The 17768-nt window shown below is 47.9% G+C and overlaps 15 non-coding genes across 15 annotated transcripts; all 15 read left to right on the forward strand.

Moving 5' to 3' along the window:
- The first annotated feature begins 35 nt into the window (after positions 1-35).
- Positions 36-199, forward strand: LOC145656452 (U1 spliceosomal RNA). Its single transcript, XR_014122124.1, has one exon. It is a non-coding gene; the product is annotated as a U1 spliceosomal RNA (small nuclear RNA).
- A 1044-nt stretch (positions 200-1243) lies between these two features.
- Positions 1244-1407, forward strand: LOC145656294 (U1 spliceosomal RNA). Its single transcript, XR_014121966.1, has one exon. It is a non-coding gene; the product is annotated as a U1 spliceosomal RNA (small nuclear RNA).
- Positions 1408-2450: 1043 nt separating this feature from the next.
- Positions 2451-2614, forward strand: LOC145656282 (U1 spliceosomal RNA). The gene has a single exon (XR_014121954.1). It is a non-coding gene; the product is annotated as a U1 spliceosomal RNA (small nuclear RNA).
- Positions 2615-3656: 1042 nt separating this feature from the next.
- LOC145656428 (U1 spliceosomal RNA) lies at positions 3657-3820 on the forward strand. The gene has a single exon (XR_014122100.1). It is a non-coding gene; the product is annotated as a U1 spliceosomal RNA (small nuclear RNA).
- A 1045-nt stretch (positions 3821-4865) lies between these two features.
- On the forward strand, positions 4866-5029 carry LOC145656337 (U1 spliceosomal RNA). Its single transcript, XR_014122009.1, has one exon. It is a non-coding gene; the product is annotated as a U1 spliceosomal RNA (small nuclear RNA).
- A 1044-nt stretch (positions 5030-6073) lies between these two features.
- LOC145656397 (U1 spliceosomal RNA) lies at positions 6074-6237 on the forward strand. The gene has a single exon (XR_014122069.1). It is a non-coding gene; the product is annotated as a U1 spliceosomal RNA (small nuclear RNA).
- A 1044-nt stretch (positions 6238-7281) lies between these two features.
- Positions 7282-7445, forward strand: LOC145656261 (U1 spliceosomal RNA). Its single transcript, XR_014121929.1, has one exon. It is a non-coding gene; the product is annotated as a U1 spliceosomal RNA (small nuclear RNA).
- Positions 7446-8487: 1042 nt separating this feature from the next.
- Positions 8488-8651, forward strand: LOC145656430 (U1 spliceosomal RNA). Its single transcript, XR_014122102.1, has one exon. It is a non-coding gene; the product is annotated as a U1 spliceosomal RNA (small nuclear RNA).
- Positions 8652-9696: 1045 nt separating this feature from the next.
- LOC145656338 (U1 spliceosomal RNA) lies at positions 9697-9860 on the forward strand. Its single transcript, XR_014122010.1, has one exon. It is a non-coding gene; the product is annotated as a U1 spliceosomal RNA (small nuclear RNA).
- Positions 9861-10904: 1044 nt separating this feature from the next.
- Positions 10905-11068, forward strand: LOC145656398 (U1 spliceosomal RNA). Its single transcript, XR_014122070.1, has one exon. It is a non-coding gene; the product is annotated as a U1 spliceosomal RNA (small nuclear RNA).
- Positions 11069-12112: 1044 nt separating this feature from the next.
- On the forward strand, positions 12113-12276 carry LOC145656288 (U1 spliceosomal RNA). Its single transcript, XR_014121960.1, has one exon. It is a non-coding gene; the product is annotated as a U1 spliceosomal RNA (small nuclear RNA).
- Positions 12277-13320: 1044 nt separating this feature from the next.
- On the forward strand, positions 13321-13484 carry LOC145656409 (U1 spliceosomal RNA). The gene has a single exon (XR_014122081.1). It is a non-coding gene; the product is annotated as a U1 spliceosomal RNA (small nuclear RNA).
- A 1044-nt stretch (positions 13485-14528) lies between these two features.
- LOC145656289 (U1 spliceosomal RNA) lies at positions 14529-14692 on the forward strand. The gene has a single exon (XR_014121961.1). It is a non-coding gene; the product is annotated as a U1 spliceosomal RNA (small nuclear RNA).
- Positions 14693-15736: 1044 nt separating this feature from the next.
- LOC145656410 (U1 spliceosomal RNA) lies at positions 15737-15900 on the forward strand. The gene has a single exon (XR_014122082.1). It is a non-coding gene; the product is annotated as a U1 spliceosomal RNA (small nuclear RNA).
- Positions 15901-16944: 1044 nt separating this feature from the next.
- On the forward strand, positions 16945-17108 carry LOC145656404 (U1 spliceosomal RNA). Its single transcript, XR_014122076.1, has one exon. It is a non-coding gene; the product is annotated as a U1 spliceosomal RNA (small nuclear RNA).
- Positions 17109-17768: the final 660 nt, after the last annotated feature.

A 17768-nucleotide genomic window follows, 5' to 3' on the forward strand; every position in this document is an offset into this window, starting at 1 on the left:
GGGAGAGGGTCCCTCTACATCTGCTTTCCCAAAGCATACTTACCTGGCAAGGGTGAGACCACGGTCAGGAAGGTGGTTCGCCCAAGGCGAGGCTCAGACATTGCACTTGGGCTGTGCTGACCCTTGCGAATTCCGCAAACGCGAGAAACTCGACTGCATAATTTCTGGTAGTGGGGGACTGCGTTCGCGCTCTCCCATGAGGTGCTTTGTTGAAAGAGAGGTACGCATAAAAGGACGGTGGCTTGAGCAGTTTCTCTGTTGCAGAGAAACAACTGCATAGTTCAGTAATGCCTTTGTCTGGACGGTGGCGGTGGTGGTACAGCGCGACGTCTCGTTTTGTTTGGCTGGGTGTCGCGGACGTCCGCGGCGAACGACAAAGTGGCTGGCACCTCATCAACTGGTAGCTTTTGAGGAATGAGTCCTACTTTGTGACCAGTGTGCTTATAATCATTCATTGAAAAAAAGTGCTGTGATTTGTACTGACGCATTTTGATGTAGCATGTAAGAGCTCCGTTAGCGACACCCTCTTTTGACACGTTGTTTTTGATTTGTTACCAAATTCTAAATTCTGTCCCTAAACCTAGCTCAGAGGAAAAAGCCTTCAAGCAACTGCCAATTGGAGAGTGTGTTTTAATTCCACAAATGAGGTGCTTGTCTTGTTTTGGATTGCCTTTCGTTATGGGTTTGGACCAGAGGTTTAAAGCTAGGGTTAGGGTTAGGGTTTGATGTAAAAATGATCAAGGTTTTTTTGCCAGAGAGGGGCAGACTGTTTTTCCACCATGAGTGGGTGTCGTTGCCTTCCTGGAAAAGACATAAAACTGTAGAATACTGCTAAAGCACTGCGCACCCACTGTGATTTTCCACAGGGAACTAATGGACATCGCACTGGGCAAACAGACCGGTTTCCATTTGTTGTTTAAATACAGAAATCGTGAAAAATTCACGTAGGCTCTCTCCACACGTAGGTATCGGTCCGTGATCGGGTGAACGATGCTTGCCGGTAGTGGATCAATTCATATCCAGTGGGGATGGTAGAGGGTGCTACACATAGGGATTTTTGACCAGAATTTCCTTCAGCCCCTTCCCTTACCTTTGATCAAGTCCATTGCCCTGCAATCCCGCCCCCTAACTCTCCCTTCCTTCCTGCTTGTCATGGTCTACCCCGCCCCCTGCTCTTTATCCTTATCCTTTTCCTGTGTTCTGCAGTGGGGAGAGGGTCCCTCTACATCTGCTTTCCCAAAGCATACTTACCTGGCAGGGGTGAGACCATGATCAGGAAGGTGGTTTGCCCAAGGCGAGGCTCAGTCATTGCACTTGGGCTGTACTGACCCTTGCGAATTCCCCAAATGCGGGAATCTCGACTGCATAATTTCTGGTAGTGGGGGACTGCGTTCGCGCTCTCCCCTGAGGTGCTTTGTTGAAAGAGAGGTACGCATAAAAGGACGGTGGCTTGAGCAGTTTCTCTGTTGCCGAGAAACAACTGCATAGTTCAGTAATACCTTTGTCTGGACGGTGGCGGTGGTGGTACAGCGCGACGTCTCGTTTTGTTTGGCTGGGTGTCGCGGACGTCCGCGGCGAACGACAAAGTGGCTGGCACCTCATCAACTGGTAGCTTTTGAGGAATGAGTCCTACTTTGTGACCAGTGTGCTTATAATCATTCATTGAAAAAAAGTGCTGTGATTTGTACTGACGCATTTTGATGTAGCATGTAAGAGCTCCGTTAGCGACACCCTCTTTTGACACGTTGTTTTTGATTTGTTACCAAATTCTAAATTCTGTCCCTAAACCTAGCTCAGAGGAAAAAGCCTTCAAGCAACTGCCAATTGGAGAGTGTGTTTTAATTCCACAAATGAGGTGCTTGTCTTGTTTTGGATTGCCTTTCGTTATGGGTTTGGACCAGAGGTTTAAAGCTAGGGTTAGGGTTAGGGTTTGATGTAAAAATGATCAAGGTTTTTTTGCCAGAGAGGGGCAGACTGTTTTTCCACCATGAGTGGGTGTCGTTGCCTTCCTGGAAAAGACATAAAACTGTAGAATACTGCTAAAGCACTGCGCACCCACTGTGATTTTCCACAGGGAACTAATGGACATCGCACTGGGCAAACAGACCGGTTTCCATTTGTTGTTTAAATACAGAAATCGTGAAAAATTCACGTAGGCTCTCTCCACACGTAGGTATCGGTCCGTGATCGGGTGAACGATGCTTGCCGGTAGTGGATCAATTCATATCCAGTGGGGATGGTAGAGGGTGCTACACATAGGGATTTTTGACCAGAATTTCCTTCAGCCCCTTCCCTTACCTTTGATCAAGTCCATTGCCCTGCAATCCCGCCCCTAACTCTCCCTTCCTTCCTGCTTGTCATGGTCTACCCCGCCCCCTGCTCTTTATCCTTATCCTTTTCCTGTGTTCTGCAGTGGGGAGAGGGTCCCTCTACATCTGCTTTCCCAAAGCATACTTACCTGGCAGGGGTGAGACCATGATCAGGAAGGTGGGTCGCCCAAGGCGAGGCTCAGTCATTGCACTTGGGCTGTGCTGACCCTTGCGAATTCCCCAAATGCGGGAATCTCGACTGCATAATTTCTGGTAGTGGGGGACTGCGTTCGCGCTCTCCCCTGAGGTGCTTTGTTGAAAGAGAGGTACGCATAAAAGGACGGTGGCTTGAGCAGTTTCTCTGTTGCAGAGAAACAACTGCATAGTTCAGTAATACCTTTGTCTGGACGGTGGCGGCGGTGGTACAGCGCGACGTCTCGTTTTGTTTGGCTGGGTGTCGCGGACGTCCGCGGCGAACGACAAAGTGGCTGGCACCTCATCAACTGGTAGCTTTTGAGGAATGAGTCCTACTTTGTGACCAGTGTGCTTATAATCATTCATTGAAAAAAAGTGCTGTGATTTGTACTGACGCGTTTTGATGTAGCATGTAAGAGCTCCGTTAGCGACACCCTCTTTTGACACGTTGTTTTTGATTTGTTACCAAATTCTAAATTCTGTCCCTAAACCTAGCTCAGAGGAAAAAGCCTTCAAGCAACTGCCAATTGGAGAGTGTGTTTTAATTCCACAAATGAGGTGCTTGTCTTGTTTTGGATTGCCTTTCGTTATGGGTTTGGACCAGAGGTTTAAAGCTAGGGTTAGGGTTAGGGTTTGATGTAAAAATGATCAAGGTTTTTTTGCCAGAGAGGGGCAGACTGTTTTTCCACCATGAGTGGGTGTCGTTGCCTTCCTGGAAAAGACATAAAACTGTAGAATACTGCTAAAGCACTGCGCACCCACTGTGATTTTCCACAGGGAACTAATGGACATCGCACTGGGCAAACAGACCGGTTTCCATTTGTTGTTTAAATACAGAAATCGTGAAAAATTCACGTAGGCTCTCTCCACACGTAGGTATCGGTCCGTGATCGGGTGAACGATGCTTGCCGGTAGTGGATCAATTCATATCCAGTGGGGATGGTAGAGGGTGCTACACAGGGATTTTTGACCAGAATTTCCTTCAGCCCCTTCCCTTACCTTTGATCAAGTCCATTGCCCTGCAATCCCGCCCCCTAACTCTCCCTTCCTTCCTGCTTGTCATGGTCTACCCCGCCCCCTGATCTTTATCCTTATCCTTTTCCTGTGTTCTGCAGTGGGGAGAGGGTCCCTCTACATCTGCTTTCCCAAAGCATACTTACCTGGCAGGGGTAAGACCATGATCAGGAAGGTGGTTCGCCCAAGGCGAGGCTCAGTCATTGCACTTGGGCTGTGCTGACCATTGCAAATTCCCCAAATGCGGGAATCTCGACTGCATAATTTCTGGTAGTGGGGGACTGCGTTCGCGCTCTCCCCTGAGGTGCTTTGTTGAAAGAGAGGTACGCATAAAAGAAAGATGGCTTGAGCAGTTTCTCTGTTGCAGAGAAACAACTGCAATAGTATTACTATACCTTTGTCTGGACGGTGGTGGCGGTGGTACAGCGCGACGTCTCGTTTTGTTTGGCTGGGTGTCGCGGACGTCCGCGGCGAACGACAAAGTAGCTGGCACCTCATCAACTGGTAGCTTTTGAGGAATGAGTCCTACTTTGTGACCAGTGTGCTTATAATCATTCATTGAAAAAAAGTGCTGTGATTTGTACTGACGCATTTTGATGTAGCATGTAAGAGCTCCGTTAGCGACACCCTCTTTTGACACGTTGTTTTTGATTTGTTACCAAATTCTAAATTCTGTCCCTAAACCTAGCTCAGAGGAAAAAGCCTTCAAGCAACTGCCAATTGGAGAGTGTGTTTTAATTCCACAAATGAGGTGCTTGTCTTGTTTTGGATTGCCTTTCATTATGGGTTTGGACCAGAGGTTTAAAGCTAGGGTTAGGGTTAGGGTTTGATGTAAAAATGATCAAGGTTTTTTTGCCAGAGAGGGGCAGACTGTTTTTCCACCATGAGTGGGTGTCGTTGCCTTCCTGGAAAAGACATAAAACTGTAGAATACTGCTAAAGCACTGCGCACCCACTGTGATTTTCAACAGGGAACTAATGGACATCGCACTGGGCAAACAGACCGGTTTCCATTTGTTGTTTAAATACAGAAATCGTGAAAAATTCACGTAGGCTCTCTCCACACGTAGGTATCGGTCCGTGATCGGGTGAACGATGCTTGCCGGTAGTGGATCAATTCATATCCAGTGGGGATGGTAGAGGGTGCTACACATAGGGATTTTTGACCAGAATTTCCTTCAGCCCCTTCCCTTAACTTTGATCAAGTCCATTGCCCTGCAATCCCGCCCCCTAACTCTCCCTTCCTTCCTGCTTGTCATGGTCTACCCCGCCCCCTGATCTTTATCCTTATCCTTTTCCTGTGTTCTGCAGTGGGGAGAGGGTCCCTCTACATCTGCTTTCCCAAAGCATACTTACCTGGCAGGGGTGAGACCACGATCAGGAAGGTGGTTCGCCCAAGGCGAGGCTCAGTCATTGCACTTGGGCTGTGCTGACCCTTGCGAATTCCGCAAACGCGGGAATCTCGATTGCATAATTTCTGGTAGTGGGGGACTGCGTTCGCGCTCTCCCCTGAGGTGCTTTGTTGAAAGAGAGGTACGCATAAAAGGACGGTGGCTTGAGCAGTTTCTCTGTTGCAGAGAAACAACTGCATAGTTCAGTAATACCTTTGTCTGGACGGTGGCGGCGGTGGTACAGCGCGACGTCTCGTTTTGTTTGGCTGGGTGTCGCGGACGTCCGCGGCGAACGACAAAGTGGCTGGCACCTCATCAACTGGTAGCTTTTGAGGAATGAGTCCTACTTTGTGACCAGTGTGCTTATAATCATTCATTGAAAAAAAGTGCTGTGATTTGTACTGACGCATTTTGATGTAGCATTTAAGAGCTCCGTTAGCGACACCCTCTTTTGACACGTTGTTTTTGATTTGTTACCAAATTCTAAATTCTGTCCCTAAACCTAGCTCAGAGGAAAAAGCCTTCAAGCAACTGCCAATTGGAGAGTGTGTTTTAATTCCACAAATGAGGTGCTTGTCTTGTTTTGGATTGCCTTTCGTTATGGGTTTGGACCAGAGGTTTAAAGCTAGGGTTAGGGTTAGGGTTTGATGTAAAAATGATCAAGGTTTTTTTGCCAGAGAGGGGCAGACTGTTTTTCCACCATGAGTGGGTGTCGTTGCCTTCCTGGAAAAGACATAAAACTGTAAAATACTGCTAAAGCACTGCGCACCCACTGTGATTTTCAACAGGGAACTAATGGACATCGCACTGGGCAAACAGACCGGTTTCCATTTGTTGTTTAAATACAGAAATCGTGAAAAATTCACGTAGGCTCTCTCCACACGTAGGTATCGGTCCGTGATCGGGTGAACGATGCTTGCCGGTAGTGGATCAATTCATATCCAGTGGGGATGGTAGAGGTTGCTACACATAGGGATTTTTGACCAGAATTTCCTTCAGCCCCTTCCCTTACCTTTGATCAAGTCCATTGCCCTGCAATCCCGCCCCCTAACTCTCCCTTCCTTCCTGCTTGTCATGGTCTACCCCGCCCCCTGCTCTTTATCCTTATCCTTTTCCTGGGTTCTGCAGTGGGGAGAGGGTCCCTCTACATCTGCTTTCCCAAAGCATACTTACCTGGCAGGGGTGAGACCACGCTCAGGAAGGTGGTTCGCCCAAGGCGAGGCTCAGTCATTGCACTTGGGCTGTGCTGACCCTTGCGAATTCCGCAAACGCGGGAATCTCGACTGCATAATTTCTGGTAGTGGGGGACTGCGTTCCCGCTCTCCCCTGAGGTGCTTTGTTGAAAGAGAGGTACGCAGAAAAGGACGGTGGCTTGAGCAGTTTCTCTGTTGCAGAGAAACAACTGCATAGTTCAGTAATACCTTTGTCTGGACGGTGGCGGCGGTGGTACAGCGCGACGTCTCGTTTTGTTTGGCTGGGTGTCGCGGACGTCCGCGGCGAACGACAAAGTGGCTGGCACCTCATCAACTGGTAGCTTTTGAGGAATGAGTCCTACTTTGTGACCAGTGTGCTTATAATCATTCATTGAAAAAAAGTGCTGTGATTTGTACTGACGCATTTTGATGTAGCATTTAAGAGCTCCGATAGCGACACCCTCTTTTGACACGTTGTTTTTGATTTGTTACCAAATTCTAAATTCTGTCCCTAAACCTAGCTCAGAGGACAAAGCCTTCAAGCAACTGCCAATTGGAGAGTGTGTTTTAATTCCACAAATGAGGTGCTTGTCTTGTTTTGGATTGCCTTTCGTTATGGGTTTGGACCAGAGGTTTAAAGCTAGGGTTAGGGTTAGGGTTTGATGTAAAAATGATCAAGGTTTTTTTGCCAGAGAGGGGCAGACTGTTTTTTCACCATGAGTGGGTGTCGTTGCCTTCCTGGAAAAGACATAAAACTGTAGAATTCTGCTAAAGCACTGCGCACCCACTGTGATTTTCAACAGGGAACTAATGGACATCGCCCTGGGCAAACAGACCGGTTTCCATTTGTTGTTTAAATACAGAAATCGTGAAAAATTCACGTAGGCTCTCTCCACACGTAGGTATCGGTCCGTGATCGGGTGAACGATGCTTGCCGATAGTGGATCAATTCATATCCAGTGGGGATGGTAGAGGGTGCTACACATAGGGATTTTTGACCAGAATTTCCTTCAGCCCCTTCCCTTACCTTTGATCAAGTCCATTGCCCTGCAATCCCGCCCCCTAACTCTCCCTTCCTTCCTGCTTGTCATGGTCTACCCCGCCCCCTGCTCTTTATCCTTATCCTTTTCCTGTGTTCTGCAGTGGGGAGAGGGTCCCTCTACATCTGCTTTCTCAAAGCATACTTACCTGGCAGGGGTGAGACCATGATCAGGAAGGTGGGTCACCCAAGGCGAGGCTCAGTCATTGCACTTGGGCTGTGCTGACCCTTGCGAATTCCCCAAATGCGGGAATCTCGACTGCATAATTTCTGGTAGTGGGGGACTGCGTTCGCGCTCTCCCCTGAGGTGCTTTGTTGAAAGAGAGGTACGCATAAAAGAAAAATGGCTTGAGCAGTTTCTCTGTTGCAGAGAAACAACTGCATAGTTCAGTAATACCTTTGTCTGGACGGTGGTGGCGGTGGTACAGCGCGACGTCTCGTTTTGTTTGGCTGGGTGTCGCGGACGTCCACGGTGAACGACAAAGTGGCTGGCACCTCATCAACTGGTAGCTTTTGAGGAATGAGTCCTACTTTGTGACCAGTGTGCTTATAATCATTCATTGAAAAAAAGTGCTGTGATTTGTACTGACGCATTTTGATGTAGCATGTAAGAGCTCCGTTAGCGACACCCTCTTTTGACACGTTGTTTTTGATTTGTTACCAAATTCTAAATTCTGTCCCTAAACCTAGCTCAGAGGAAAAAGCCTTCAAGCAACTGCCAATTGGAGAGTGTGTTTTAATTCCACAAATGAGGTGCTTGTCTTGTTTTGGATTGCCTTTCGTTATGGGTTTGGACCAGAGGTTTAAAGCTAGGGTTAGGGTTAGGGTTTGAGGTAAAAATGATCAAGGTTTTTTTGCCAGAGAGGGGCAGACTGTTTTTCCACCATGAGTGGGTGTCGTTGCCTTCCTGGAAAAGACATAAAACTGTAGAATACTGCTAAAGCACTGCGCACCCACTGTGATTTTCAACAGGGAACTAATGGACATCGCACTGGGCAAACAGACCGGTTTCCATTTGTTGTTTAAATACAGAAATCGTGAAAAATTCACGTAGGCTCTCTCCACACGTAGGTATCGGTCCGTGATCGGGTGAACGATGCTTGCCGGTAGTGGATCAATTCATATCCAGTGGGGATGGTAGAGGGTGCTACACAGGGATTTTTGACCAGAATTTCCTTCAGCCCCTTCCCTTACCTTTGATCAAGTCCATTGCCCTGCAATCCCGCCCCCTAACTCTCCCTTCCTTCCTGCTTGTCATGGTCTACCCCGCCCCCTGATCTTTATCCTTATCCTTTTCCTGTGTTCTGCAGTGGGGAGAGGGTCCCTCTACATCTGCTTTCCCAAAGCATACTTACCTGGCAGGGGTAAGACCATGATCAGGAAGGTGGTTCGCCCAAGGCGAGGCTCAGTCATTGCACTTGGGCTGTGCTGACCATTGCAAATTCCCCAAATGCGGGAATCTCGACTGCATAATTTCTGGTAGTGGGGGACTGCGTTCGCGCTCTCCCCTGAGGTGCTTTGTTGAAAGAGAGGTACGCATAAAAGAAAGATGGCTTGAGCAGTTTCTCTGTTGCAGAGAAACAACTGCAATAGTATTACTATACCTTTGTCTGGACGGTGGTGGCGGTGGTACAGCGCGACGTCTCGTTTTGTTTGGCTGGGTGTCGCGGACGTCCGCGGCGAACGACAAAGTAGCTGGCACCTCATCAACTGGTAGCTTTTGAGGAATGAGTCCTACTTTGTGACCAGTGTGCTTATAATCATTCATTGAAAAAAAGTGCTGTGATTTGTACTGACGCATTTTGATGTAGCATGTAAGAGCTCCGTTAGCGACACCCTCTTTTGACACGTTGTTTTTGATTTGTTACCAAATTCTAAATTCTGTCCCTAAACCTAGCTCAGAGGAAAAAGCCTTCAAGCAACTGCCAATTGGAGAGTGTGTTTTAATTCCACAAATGAGGTGCTTGTCTTGTTTTGGATTGCCTTTCATTATGGGTTTGGACCAGAGGTTTAAAGCTAGGGTTAGGGTTAGGGTTTGATGTAAAAATGATCAAGGTTTTTTTGCCAGAGAGGGGCAGACTGTTTTTCCACCATGAGTGGGTGTCGTTGCCTTCCTGGAAAAGACATAAAACTGTAGAATACTGCTAAAGCACTGCGCACCCACTGTGATTTTCAACAGGGAACTAATGGACATCGCACTGGGCAAACAGACCGGTTTCCATTTGTTGTTTAAATACAGAAATCGTGAAAAATTCACGTAGGCTCTCTCCACACGTAGGTATCGGTCCGTGATCGGGTGAACGATGCTTGCCGGTAGTGGATCAATTCATATCCAGTGGGGATGGTAGAGGGTGCTACACATAGGGATTTTTGACCAGAATTTCCTTCAGCCCCTTCCCTTACCTTTGATCAAGTCCATTGCCCTGCAATCCCGCCCCCTAACTCTCCCTTCCTTCCTGCTTGTCATGGTCTACCCCGCCCCCTGATCTTTATCCTTATCCTTTTCCTGTGTTCTGCAGTGGGGAGAGGGTCCCTCTACATCTGCTTTCCCAAAGCATACTTACCTGGCAGGGGTGAGACCACGATCAGGAAGGTGGTTCGCCCAAGGCGAGGCTCAGTCATTGCACTTGGGCTGTGCTGACCCTTGCGAATTCCGCAAACGCGGGAATCTCGATTGCATAATTTCTGGTAGTGGGGGACTGCGTTCGCGCTCTCCCCTGAGGTGCTTTGTTGAAAGAGAGGTACGCATAAAAGGACGGTGGCTTGAGCAGTTTCTCTGTTGCAGAGAAACAACTGCATAGTTCAGTAATACCTTTGTCTGGACGGTGGCGGCGGTGGTACAGCGCGACGTCTCGTTTTGTTTGGCTGGGTGTCGCGGACGTCCGCGGCGAACGACAAAGTGGCTGGCACCTCATCAACTGGTAGCTTTTGAGGAATGAGTCCTACTTTGTGACCAGTGTGCTTATAATCATTCATTGAAAAAAAGTGCTGTGATTTGTACTGACGCATTTTGATGTAGCATTTAAGAGCTCCGTTAGCGACACCCTCTTTTGACACGTTGTTTTTGATTTGTTACCAAATTCTAAATTCTGTCCCTAAACCTAGCTCAGAGGAAAAAGCCTTCAAGCAACTGCCAATTGGAGAGTGTGTTTTAATTCCACAAATGAGGTGCTTGTCTTGTTTTGGATTGCCTTTCGTTATGGGTTTGGACCAGAGGTTTAAAGCTAGGGTTAGGGTTAGGGTTTGATGTAAAAATGATCAAGGTTTTTTTGCCAGAGAGGGGCAGACTGTTTTTCCACCATGAGTGGGTGTCGTTGCCTTCCTGGAAAAGACATAAAACTGTAAAATACTGCTAAAGCACTGCGCACCCACTGTGATTTTCAACAGGGAACTAATGGACATCGCACTGGGCAAACAGACCGGTTTCCATTTGTTGTTTAAATACAGAAATCGTGAAAAATTCACGTAGGCTCTCTCCACACGTAGGTATCGGTCCGTGATCGGGTGAACGATGCTTGCCGGTAGTGGATCAATTCATATCCAGTGGGGATGGTAGAGGTTGCTACACATAGGGATTTTTGACCAGAATTTCCTTCAGCCCCTTCCCTTACCTTTGATCAAGTCCATTGCCCTGCAATCCCGCCCCCTAACTCTCCCTTCCTTCCTGCTTGTCATGGTCTACCCCGCCCCCTGCTCTTTATCCTTATCCTTTTCCTGGGTTCTGCAGTGGGGAGAGGGTCCCTCTACATCTGCTTTCCCAAAGCATACTTACCTGGCAGGGGTGAGACCACGCTCAGGAAGGTGGTTCGCCCAAGGCGAGGCTCAGTCATTGCACTTGGGCTGTGCTGACCCTTGCGAATTCCGCAAACGCGGGAATCTCGACTGCATAATTTCTGGTAGTGGGGGACTGCGTTCCCGCTCTCCCCTGAGGTGCTTTGTTGAAAGAGAGGTACGCAGAAAAGGACGGTGGCTTGAGCAGTTTCTCTGTTGCAGAGAAACAACTGCATAGTTCAGTAATACCTTTGTCTGGACGGTGGTGGCGGTGGTACAGCGCGACGTCTCGTTTTGTTTGGCTGGGTGTCGCGGACGTCCACGGTGAACGACAAAGTGGCTGGCACCTCATCAACTGGTAGCTTTTGAGGAATGAGTCCTACTTTGTGACCAGTGTGCTTATAATCATTCATTGAAAAAAAGTGCTGTGATTTGTACTGACGCATTTTGATGTAGCATGTAAGAGCTCCGTTAGCGACACCCTCTTTTGACACGTTGTTTTTGATTTGTTACCAAATTCTAAATTCTGTCCCTAAACCTAGCTCAGAGGAAAAAGCCTTCAAGCAACTGCCAATTGGAGAGTGTGTTTTAATTCCACAAATGAGGTGCTTGTCTTGTTTTGGATTGCCTTTCGTTATGGGTTTGGACCAGAGGTTTAAAGCTAGGGTTAGGGTTAGGGTTTGAGGTAAAAATGATCAAGGTTTTTTTGCCAGAGAGGGGCAGACTGTTTTTCCACCATGAGTGGGTGTCGTTGCCTTCCTGGAAAAGACATAAAACTGTAGAATACTGCTAAAGCACTGCGCACCCACTGTGATTTTCAACAGGGAACTAATGGACATCGCACTGGGCAAACAGACCGGTTTCCATTTGTTGTTTAAATACAGAAATCGTGAAAAATTCACGTAGGCTCTCTCCACACGTAGGTATCGGTCCGTGAACGGGTGAACGATGCTTGCCGGTAGTGGATCAATTCATATCCAGTTGGGATGGTAGAGGATGCTACACATAGGGATTTTTGACCAGAATTTCCTTCAGCCCCTTCCTTTACCTTTGATCAAGTCCATTGCCCTGCAATCCCGCCCCCTAACTCTCCCTTCCTTCCTGCTTGTCATGGTCTACCCCGCCCCCTGATCTTTATCCTTATCCTTTTCCTGGGTTCTGCAGTGGGGAGAGGGTCCCTCTACATCTGCTTTCCCAAAGCATACTTACCTGGCAGGGGTGAGACCACGCTCAGAAAGGTGGTTCGCCCAAGGCGAGGCTCAGTCATTGCACTTGGGCTGTGCTGACCCTTGCGAATTCCCCAAATGCGGGAATCTCGACTGCATAATTTCTGGTAGTGGGGGACTGCGTTCGCGCTCTCCCCTGAGGTGCTTTGTTGAAAGAGAGGTACGCATAAAAGAAAGATGGCTTGAGCAGTTTCTCTGTTGCAGAGAAACAACTGCATAGTTCAGTAATACCTTTGTCTGGACGGTGGTGGCGGTGGTACAGCGCGACGTCTCGTTTTGTTTGGCTGGGTGTCGCGGACGTCCACGGTGAACGACAAAGTGGCTGGCACCTCATCAACTGGTAGCTTTTGAGGAATGAGTCCTACTTTGTGACAAGTGTGCTTATAATCATTCATTGAAAAAAAGTGCTGTGATTTGTACTGACGCATTTTGATGTAGCATGTAAGAGCTCCGTTAGCGACACCCTCTTTTGACACGTTGTTTTTGATTTGTTACCAAATTCTAAATTCTGTCCCTAAACCTAGCTCAGAGGAAAAAGCCTTCAAGCAACTGCCAATTGGAGAGTGTGTTTTAATTCCACAAATGAGGTGCTTGTCTTGTTTTGGATTGCCTTTCGTTATGGGTTTGGACCAGAGGTTTAAAGCTAGGGTTAGGGTTAGGGTTTGATGTAAAAATGATCAAGGTTTTTTTGCCAGAGAGGGGCAGACTGTTTTTCCACCATGAGTGGGTGTCGTTGCCTTCCTGGAAAAGACATAAAACTGTAGAATACTGCTAAAGCACTGCGCACCCACTGTGATTTTCAACAGGGAACTAATGGACATCGCACTGGGCAAACAGACCGGTTTCCATTTGTTGTTTAAATACAGAAATCGTGAAAAATTCACGTAGGCTCTCTCCACACGTAGGTATCGGTCCGTGAACGGGTGAACGATGCTTGCCGGTAGTGGATCAATTCATATCCAGTTGGGATGGTAGAGGATGCTACACATAGGGATTTTTGACCAGAATTTCCTTCAGCCCCTTCCTTTACCTTTGATCAAGTCCATTGCCCTGCAATCCCGCCCCCTAACTCTCCCTTCCTTCCTGCTTGTCATGGTCTACCCCGCCCCCTGAGCTTTATCCTTATCCTTTTCCTGGGTTCTGCAGTGGGGAGAGGGTCCCTCTACATCTGCTTTCCCAAAGCATACTTACCTGGCAGGGGTGAGACCACGCTCAGGAAGGTGGTTCGCCCAAGGCGAGGCTCAATCATTGCACTTGGGCTGTGCTGACCCTTGCGAATTCCGCAAACGCGGGAATCTCGACTGCATAATTTCTGGTAGTGGGGGGCTGCGTTCGCGCTCTCCCCTGAGGTGCTTTGTTGAAAGAGAGGTACGCATAAAAGGACGGTGGCTTGAGCAGTTTCTCTGTTGCAGAGAAACAACTGCATAGTTCAGTAATACCTTTGTCTGGACGGTGGCGGCGGTGGTACAGCGCAACGTCTCGTTTTGTTTGGCTGGGTGTCGTGGATGTCCGCGGCGAACGACAAAGTGGCTGGCACCTCATCAACTGGTAGCTTTTGAGGAATGAGTCCTACTTTGTGACCAGTGTGCTTATAATCATTCATTGAAAAAAAGTGCTGTGATTTGTGCTGACGCATTTTGATGTAGCATGTAAGAGCTCCGTTAGCGACACCCTCTTTTGACACGTTGTTTTTGATTTGTTACCAAATTCTAAATTCTGTCCCTAAACCTAGCTCAGAGGAAAAAGCCTTCAAGCAACTGCCAATTGGAGAGTGTGTTTTAATTCCACAAATGAGGTGCTTGTCTTGTTTTGGATTGCCTTTCGTTATGGGTTTGGACCAGAGGTTTAAAGCTAGGGTTAGGGTTAGGGTTTGATGTAAAAATGATCAAGGTTTTTTTGCCAGAGAGGGGCAGACTGTTTTTTCACCATGAGTGGGTGTCGTTGCCTTCCTGGAAAAGACATAAAACTGTAGAATACTGCTAAAGCACTGCGCACCCACTGTGATTTTCAACAGGGAACTAATGGACATCGCACTGGGCAAACAGACCGGTTTCCATTTGTTGTTTAAATACAGAAATCGTGAAAAATTCACGTAGGCTCTCTCCACACGTAGGTATCGGTCCGTGAACGGGTGAACGATGCTTGCCGGTAGTGGATCAATTCATATCCAGTTGGGATGGTAGAGGATGCTACACATAGGGATTTTTGACCAGAATTTCCTTCAGCCCCTTCCTTTACCTTTGATCAAGTCCATTGCCCTGCAATCCCGCCCCCTAACTCTCCCTTCCTTCCTGCTTGTCATGGTCTACCCCGCCCCCTGATCTTTATCCTTATCCTTTTCCTGGGTTCTGCAGTGGGGAGAGGGTCCCTCTACATCTGCTTTCCCAAAGCATACTTACCTGGCAGGGGTGAGACCACGCTCAGAAAGGTGGTTCGCCCAAGGCGAGGCTCAGTCATTGCACTTGGGCTGTGCTGACCCTTGCGAATTCCCCAAATGCGGGAATCTCGACTGCATAATTTCTGGTAGTGGGGGACTGCGTTCGCGCTCTCCCCTGAGGTGCTTTGTTGAAAGAGAGGTACGCATAAAAGAAAGATGGCTTGAGCAGTTTCTCTGTTGCAGAGAAACAACTGCATAGTTCAGTAATACCTTTGTCTGGACGGTGGTGGCGGTGGTACAGCGCGACGTCTCGTTTTGTTTGGCTGGGTGTCGCGGACGTCCACGGTGAACGACAAAGTGGCTGGCACCTCATCAACTGGTAGCTTTTGAGGAATGAGTCCTACTTTGTGACCAGTGTGCTTATAATCATTCATTGAAAAAAAGTGCTGTGATTTGTACTGACGCATTTTGATGTAGCATGTAAGAGCTCCGTTAGCGACACCCTCTTTTGACACGTTGTTTTTGATTTGTTACCAAATTCTAAATTCTGTCCCTAAACCTAGCTCAGAGGAAAAAGCCTTCAAGCAACTGCCAATTGGAGAGTGTGTTTTAATTCCACAAATGAGGTGCTTGTCTTGTTTTGGATTGCCTTTCGTTATGGGTTTGGACCAGAGGTTTAAAGCTAGGGTTAGGGTTAGGGTTTGATGTAAAAATGATCAAGGTTTTTTTGCCAGAGAGGGGCAGACTGTTTTTCCACCATGAGTGGGTGTCGTTGCCTTCCTGGAAAAGACATAAAACTGTAGAATACTGCTAAAGCACTGCGCACCCACTGTGATTTTCAACAGGGAACTAATGGACATCGCACTGGGCAAACAGACCGGTTTCCATTTGTTGTTTAAATACAGAAATCGTGAAAAATTCACGTAGGCTCTCTCCACACGTAGGTATCGGTCCGTGAACGGGTGAACGATGCTTGCCGGTAGTGGATCAATTCATATCCAGTTGGGATGGTAGAGGATGCTACACATAGGGATTTTTGACCAGAATTTCCTTCAGCCCCTTCCTTTACCTTTGATCAAGTCCATTGCCCTGCAATCCCGCCCCCTAACTCTCCCTTCCTTCCTGCTTGTCATGGTCTACCCCGCCCCCTGAGCTTTATCCTTATCCTTTTCCTGGGTTCTGCAGTGGGGAGAGGGTCCCTCTACATCTGCTTTCCCAAAGCATACTTACCTGGCAGGGGTGAGACCACGCTCAGGAAGGTGGTTCGCCCAAGGCGAGGCTCAATCATTGCACTTGGGCTGTGCTGACCCTTGCGAATTCCGCAAACGCGGGAATCTCGACTGCATAATTTCTGGTAGTGGGGGGCTGCGTTCGCGCTCTCCCCTGAGGTGCTTTGTTGAAAGAGAGGTACGCATAAAAGGACGGTGGCTTGAGCAGTTTCTCTGTTGCAGAGAAACAACTGCATAGTTCAGTAATACCTTTGTCTGGACGGTGGCGGCGGTGGTACAGCGCAACGTCTCGTTTTGTTTGGCTGGGTGTCGTGGACGTCCGCGGCGAACGACAAAGTGGCTGGCATCTCATCAACTGGTAGCTTTTGAGGAATGAGTCCTACTTTGTGACCAGTGTGCTTATAATCATTCATTGAAAAAAAGTGCTGTGATTTGTGCTGACGCATTTTGATGTAGCATGTAAGAGCTCCGTTAGCGACACCCTCTTTTGACACGTTGTTTTTGATTTGTTACCAAATTCTAAATTCTGTCCCTAAACCTAGCTCAGAGGAAAAAGGCTTCAAGCAACTGCCAATTGGAGAGTGTGTTTTAATTCCACAAATGAGGTGCTTGTCTTGTTTTGGATTGCCTTTCGTTATGGGTTTGGACCAGAGGTTTAAAGCTAGGGTTAGGGTTAGGGTTTGATGTAAAAATGATCAAGGTTTTTTTGCCAAAGAGGGGCAGACTGTTTTTCCACCATGAGTGGGTGTCATTGCCTTCCTGGAAAAGACATAAAACTGTAGAATACTGCTAAAGCACAGCGCACCCACTGTGATTTTCAACAGGGAACTAATGGACATCGCACTGGGCAAACAGACCGGTTTCCATTTGTTGTTTAAATACAGAAATCGTGAAAAATTCACGTAGGCTCTCTCCACACGTAGGTATCGGTCCGTGAACGGGTGAACGATGCTTGCCGGTAGTGGATCAATTCATATCCAGTTGGGATGGTAGAGGATGCTACACATAGGGATTTTTGACCAGAATTTCCTTCAGCCCCTTCCTTTACCTTTGATCAAGTCCATTGCCCTGCAATCCCGCCCCCTAACTCTCCCTTCCTTCCTGCTTGTCATGGTCTACCCCGCCCCCTGATCTTTATCCTTATCCTTTTCCTGTGTTCTGCAGTGGGGAGAGGGTCCCTCTACATCTGCTTTCCCAAAGCATACTTACCTGGCAGGGGTGAGACCACGATCAGGACGGTGGTTCGCCCAAGGCGAGGCTCAGTCATTGCACTTGGGCTGTGCTGACCCTTGCGAATTCCGCAAACGCGGGAATCTCGACTGCATAATTTCTGGTAGTGGGGGACTGCGTTCGCGCTCTCCTCGGAGGTGCTTTGTTGAAAGAGAGGTACGCATAAAAGGATGGTGGCTTGAGCAGTTTCTCTGTTGCAGAGAAACAACTGCATAGTTCAGTAATACCTTTGTCTGGACGGTGGCGGCGGTGGTACAGTGCGACGTCTCGTTTTGTTTGGCTGGGTGTCGCGGACGTCCGCGGCGAACGACAAAGTGGCTGGCACCTCATCAACTTGTAGCTTTTGAGGAATGAGTCCTACTTTGTGACCAGTGTGCTTATAATCATTCATTGAAAAAAAGTGCTGTGATTTGTACTGACGCATTTTGATGTAGCATGTAAGAGCTCCGTTAGCGACACCCTCTTTTGACACGTTGTTTTTGATTTGTTACCAAATTCTAAATTCTGTCCCTAAACCTAGCTCAGAGGAAAAAGCCTTCAAGCAACTGCCAATTGGAGAGTGTGTTTTAATTCCACAAATGAGGTGCTTGTCTTGTTTTGGATTGCCTTTCGTTATGGGTTTGGACCAGAGGTTTAAAGCTAGGGTTAGGGTTAGGGTTTGATGTAAAAATGATCAAGGTTTTTTTGCCAGAGAGGGGCAGACTGTTTTTCCACCATGAGTGGGTGTCGTTGCCTTCCTGGAAAAGACATAAAACTGTAGAATACTGCTAAAGCACTGCGCACCCACTGTGATTT

Source organism: Electrophorus electricus, unplaced genomic scaffold (assembly GCF_041902795.1).
Source record: "Electrophorus electricus isolate QZ-2024a unplaced genomic scaffold, ASM4190279v1 Scaffold66, whole genome shotgun sequence".
Classification (NCBI taxonomy): Eukaryota; Metazoa; Chordata; class Actinopteri; order Gymnotiformes; family Gymnotidae; genus Electrophorus; species Electrophorus electricus.